Here is a 6,465-nt window from a genome sequence, read left to right as displayed (position 1 = left end):
TCGCTGCTAACTCTTGCTGCTTGTTGTCACTTCTTCTGCAGCTGAGTAGTCCCAAGAAAGATCACTAGCGCCCTCTACCACCAGGAAGCGGGAGTCATTTAATGACTCATATTTGACACACGCAGCTACGGTATATTAATAAAACATAGCTGCTTACTGTTCTTTTTAACATATTCAATATCTTGGACCTTAAATCCTACTGAATAGCTCTTAATATTCTTCCCTTTATGCGATTTCAAATGATTGAAATCAGCCTCCTCCATTTTGAAAATGATGTCACGTGACGAGTTTGACCCGGTGGAAATTCTAGACATGCGCTAATAAAAATAATATTTTGCAAAACGAGTTTGAGCAGGCGTTAATCCTGAGCCGGCGGTAATGCTATGCATGCGCTAAATATTTAGCGAAACGAGTTTGACCCGGCAAGTAATTTTAGGCAGGCGCATACTATATACCCGGCGGCAATTCAAGGAAATACGGTAACTTCTTCGTCTGTATGGCTTGACGTTGGAAGGTATACTTGGAGGATTTTAAGGGTTTGCCTCTTGGAGATCGTCAGAACGATCTGAGCCTCTCTATCTGAAGTGTTTCTCTAACTGGTTACATTTGATGCCATTTCCTTACTTACCAGGAAACCCACCCCTCCAATGCTGCTCTCCTCCCTCGTGACGGCTTTAGAGCTATTGTAGGTGTTCTCCGCTGCGTTTTATAATCCCCATGTGTCCCATAATCCTAGTATATCCCATGTGATTTTCTCTAGTTCTTTTTCCAGCTCACAAAGTCCACCCCGTCCTAGTAGGGAACGCACATTATATGTGCAGATGGTCATATCCTTTAAGGAGCCTGTCCTTGCACAGAGATCCTTATCACCGTCTACTGGTACCTCTACCACGGCCCCTCCCGTAGCTGGGCTCCTCAGAGCTGAGGACCTAGGGCCGTCGTTGCCTTTGTGCTGCCATAGTCTTGGGGAGTCCGCTGGGAGAGTAAAGGAATAAACTTAGATGGGGAAAGATCAAACTACCTATGATTTGTTGTAATGGTCACAAGCTAGAATAAATGCTCCATAAACTGAGCACTGAAAGCAACATAGAAGATAAACATGAAGAAGACCAAAGTAATGTTCAATCAGTTCTGTAGAGATCAGAAAATGATGTTATATAGAACTGAAATTCAGAAAGTAGAGCACTATATATATTTCGGATAGCACAGTCGAATGGATGACAAACTGTTGGATGAGGTCAAAAGAAAGGACAAGAGCTGGTTGGAGTGCATTTAGGAACCTCAATGATATCATGAGAAGTAACACACCTATCTGCTTCAAGAGAAACGTTTTCAATCAATGTGTTCCACCAGCAATGACATGGTTCTGCAACCTGGGCGATAACAAAGAGAATAACGCAGGAATTGGAAAGTACTCAAAGTACGGAGCACACCATGCCAGGAATCTCCAAACGGGATAGGAAGACACTCCAATGGATCAGAAACCAGACTGAAGTCACAGACATGATGCAATCAGTCCGTAGAAAGTAATGGTAGTGATCAAGAATGTTTGGATAAAGTATGTTTGACTCAGGTGTGATTAGATTAAGTATGTTTGGATCTGCTGTGATTGGATTAAGTGTGTTTGGATCAAGTATGTTTGGATCAGGTGTGATTGGATCAGGTGTGTTTAGATCAAGTATGTTTGGATCTGCTGTCATTGGATCTGCTGTGATTGGATAAGGTGTGTTTGGATCAAGTGTGTTTGGATCAGGTATGTTTGGATCAGTTGTGTGTGATACGGTGTGTTTGGATCAGGTGTATTTGGATCTGTTGTGTTTGGATCAAGTGTTTGTAGTTTCGGTATGTTTGGATCCGGTGTGTTTTGATGAAATATGTTTGGATCGGATGTGTTTAAATCAGGTGTGTTTGGATCAGTTGTGTTTAGATGAAATATGTCTGGATCAGGGGTGTTTAGATCAAGTGTATTTAGATCTGGTGTGTTTGGATCAGTTCTGTTTGGATCAAGTGGGTTTGGATCAGGTGTGTTTAGATCAAGTATGTTCGGATCAGGTGTGTTTAGATCACGTGTGTTCGGATTAATTGTGTTTGGATCAAGTGTGTTTGGATCCGGTGTGTTTAGATCAGGTGTATTTGGATCAGGTGGGTGTAGATCAAGTGTGTTTAGATCAAGTGTATTTGGATCAGGTGGGTTTAGATCAAGTGTGTTTGGATCACATACGTTTGGATTAATTGTGTTTACATCAAGTGTGTTTGGATCAGGTGTGTCTGGATCAAGTGTGCTCGGATCGGGTGTGTTTGATCAAAAAGTGTGGATCAAGTGTGCTTCGATCAAGTGTGTTTGATCGAAGGGTGTCTGGATCAGGTGTGTTTGGATCAAGTGTATTTAAATCAGTTGTGTTTGGATCAGTTGTGTATGAATCAAGTGTGTTTGGATCAAGTATGTTTGGATCGGGTGATTAGATCAAGTATGTTCGGATCACGTGTTTAGATCAAGTGTGTTTGGATGATTTGTGTTTAGATCAACTGTGTTTGATTAAAGAGTGTCTGGATCAGGTGTGATTGGATCGAAAATGCTTGGATCAAGTGTGTTTGGATCCAGTGTGCTTAATCAAAGTGTGTCTGGATCAGGTGTGTTTACATCAAGTGTATTTAAATGAGTTGTGTTTAGATCAGGTATGTTTGGATCAAGTGCGTTTGGATCAAGTGTGTTTGGATCAAGTGTGTTTGGATCAAGTGTGTTTGGATCAAGTGTGCTTAATCAAAGTGTGTCTGGATCAGGTGTGTTTACATCAAGTGTATTTAAATGAGTTGTGTTTAGATCAGGTATGTTTGGATCAAGTGCGTTTGGATCAAGTGTGTTTGGATCAAGTGTGTTTGGATCAAGTGTGTTTGGATCAAGTGCGTTTGGATCAAGTGTGTTTGGATCAAGTGTGTTTGGATCAAGTGTGTTTGGATCAAGTGTGTTTGGAACAAGTGTGTTTGGAACGGGTGTGTTTGGATCAAGTGTATTTGGATCAAGTGTGTTTGGATCGAGTGTGTTTGGATCAAGTGTGTTTAGATCAACTGTGTTTTATCAAAGAGTGTGGGTCAAGTGTGTTTAGATCAAGTGTGTTTGGATCAGGTGTGTTGAGAACAGCTGTGTTGAGATCAGGTGTGCTTAGATTAAGTGTGTTTGATCAAAGGGTGTCTGGATCAGGTGTGTTTGGATCAAGTGTGTTGCGATCAGGTGTGTTGACATCAGGTGTGTTTAGATCAAAGAGTGTCTGGATCAGGTGTGTTTTTGGATCAAGTGTGTTTAGATCAGGAGTGTTTGGATCAAGTGTGTTGAGATCAAGTGTGTTTAGATCAAAGAGTGTCTGGATCAGGTGTGTTTTTGGATCAAGTGTGTTTGGATCAAGTGTGTTGAGATCAGGTGTGTTAAGATCAAAGAGTGCCTGGAACAGGTGTGTTTTTGGATCAAGTTTGTTTAGATCAGGTGTGTTAAGATCAAAGTGCCTGGATCAGGTGTGTTTTTGGATCAAGTTTGTTTAGATCAGGTGTGTTTGGATCAAGTGTGTTTGATCAAAGGGTGTCTGGATCGGGTGTGTTTGGATCAAGTATGTTTAGATCAGGTGTGTTGACATCAGGTGTGTTTGGATCAGAGAGTGTCTGGATCAGGTGTGTTTGGATCAAGTGTGTTTAGATCAGGTGTTTGAATCAAGTGTGTTCTGATCAAATGTGCTTAGATATAGTGTCTTTGATCAAAGAGTGTCTGGATCAAGTGTGTTTGGATCAAGTGTGTTTTATCAAAGAGTGTGGATCAAGTGTGTTTAGATCAAGTGTGTTGAGATCAGGTGTGCTTAGATTAAGTGTGTTTGATCAAAGGGTGTCTGGATCAGGTGTGTTTGGATCAGCTGTGTTGACATCAGGTGTGTTTAGATCAAAGAGTGTCTGGATCAGGTGTGTTTTTGGATGAAGTGTGTTTAGATCAGGTATGTTTGGATTAAGTGTGTTGAGATCAGGTGTGTTTAGATCAAAGAGTGTCTGGATCAGGTGTGTTTTTGGATGAAGTGTGTTTAGATCGGGTATGTTTGGATTAGGTGTGTTGGGATCAGGTGTGTTTAGATCAAAGAGTGTCTGGATCAGGTGTGTTTTTGGATCAGGTGTGTATAGATCAGGTGTGTTTGGATCAAGTGTGTTTGATCAAAGGGTGTCTGGATCAGGTGTGTTTGGATCAAGTATGTTTTGATCAGATGTGTTGACATCAGGTGTGTTTGGATCAAAGAGTGTCTGGATCAAGTGTGTTTAGATCAGGTGTTTGAATCAAGTGTGTTCAGATCAAATGTGCTTAGATCAGGTGTGTTTGGATCAAGTGTGCTTGAATCCCGAGTATTTAGTTGAGGTGCAGACAGTGGATGTTGGAGGTCTATCAGACAGTAGATGATTGTCATGAAATGGATGGAGGCTGAGCTGCAGACGTGACCACAAGAAGCAGCAAATGAAGATGGATGATCTCACCCGGCTGCAGCTACCTGAGTGGAATGTTGATTGGGGGCTCGCTTGGGGGGGTTTGGGGTGTGTGCGTGCTTCGAAGGGGAGTGTGTGCATGTGAGATGTTAAGCTGCTGCATTGAAGAGTAGCAACCGAGCTGCAGGACAAAGCGAGCAGACATCTTGCATGTTTTTACTCCACATCTCAAACCTCAATTTCCATTTTTATTATCATCTTTTGCCAACACCAAAAGGGACAAGCGGTAGAAAATGGATGGATGGATGGACATTCAAGAAGCCCCTTGCAACACACACACACACTTGTCAGACTGCTAAACATGCGTTGTCACATTTGCTGGTAATGCGATCCAACACTTAACAACCACCAAATTCTGGAGTCCGTGAACATTGCTCCAAAGTCAGGATTTTTTGTTGTTGATTTAATGTGCATAGAAAAGTAAAAAATGAAATCCTGTTTTGACCATTTTCTACCTTTTAGTGTGCAGTGATTCTCAAACAAAGGACCCTAGGGGTGGTCCTATTTCACATGACAGAATTAGCACACTAGACATGACTTTGCTAAAGATTAAAAAGTAGCGTTTAAGCTTTACGAGGATACAAATGGTGTAAAATACTGAATGTGTTCAGTCCTCTGAATGTGTTCTTTTTTTTCTACCCTTCTTGAGACATCAACAAGGAAAAGTAGCTTCCATAGGAGGACCGGTGAACAAGTCAGGACTGAATTCATGGTCCCAATATGGAAAACCATTGCATCTAATAGAGAGCCAAATACTAGAGTCCGTGAACATTGCTCCAAAGTCCGGATTTTTTGGTGGATTTAATGTGCACACAAAGGTAAACATTGACAGGTGCAAAGGCAGCAGTATATGATAAAACAAGATGGCAGCTAAAGAAGTACTTCCCTGTTCATCCCCGAAAAAACCCGCCAGGTGAACAGCTGACGTTTGGACAACCCGCGTCCCAAACGTGACCATAGGATGAACAAATACACTACGCTACTAAGGGTTTATTATTTCAATAAACATGTCATCTTCTTGCCAGTCAGTCGCACCACTTTCTAGCGCGCTGGCTCTTCCTGCTCGTCGCGGCGCACCTTTCGGTGGCCGGTGGCTGCGTCTGCCGCGGTGGCTCAACTTGATCTGGGTCGTTCTCGTCGTGTGCGTTGTCGTCGTTGGCCGTGGTTTCTTGGCCTACTTTTGCCGCGATTGTTCCTCCTTCTCCCCTTTTATACTGCAGCAGAAGATGTAAAGATTGGGAGCAGGTGTGTCGCTTACGCACCTGACTCGGCTGGCTGCAGCGTCGCTCCGAGTGCGCCCCGCCTCTCCTCTCTGCCGCATACGCCGCCTCCTGGCCGCCATCCCGGGTAGGACTGCCGTCTGTCCTATCCCGCTGTCTGCTCCGTCTCTCCACAGAGGGATTTTTCCGATTGACTGTGTCGCTTTTAAAAGTGCTCCCCTTCTGGTCAACATATGAAATAACAAGTGTGTGTAAGAAATTTAAATGTGCCCCCTTTTGCCAAAATGTATTTTAGAAAAATGAAACAAGTATAAAGAGACCTACTGTAATAACAAAGTAAATAATGAAGATTAAAAGCCAATTCCAAAAAATAATATTAATAATGGCTAAAAGCAGTCTTTTTCTCCCAAAGTGTCCACTTTTTTCCTATAAAATTGGGAACGGTTTCTCATATTTCTGTTTCCATAGTATAGCAAATTTTTCTCGTAAAATTATTACTTTATTTTTTTTCAAACTAATAATTTTTAATGCAAAATGGCAACATTTGTCATATAAAATTCTGACTTTTATCACAATATTGTCAATATTTTTGTTCTTGTAGTGACATTTTCTTAGTAAACTTAGAACTTTTGTCATTATGCCAAGTCAAATTCCGATTATTATTAAAATACTGCCGAAATTTTAAAGTTTTCTTACAAAACTGTGACGTTTGTCGAGTAAAATTACGACCCTTTTC

This window comes from Nerophis ophidion, linkage group LG23 (assembly GCF_033978795.1).
Source record: "Nerophis ophidion isolate RoL-2023_Sa linkage group LG23, RoL_Noph_v1.0, whole genome shotgun sequence".
NCBI classification, from domain to species: Eukaryota; Metazoa; Chordata; class Actinopteri; order Syngnathiformes; family Syngnathidae; genus Nerophis; species Nerophis ophidion.
The sequence above is the reverse complement of the archived record's forward strand: the minus strand, read 5'-3'. Positions refer to the sequence as shown.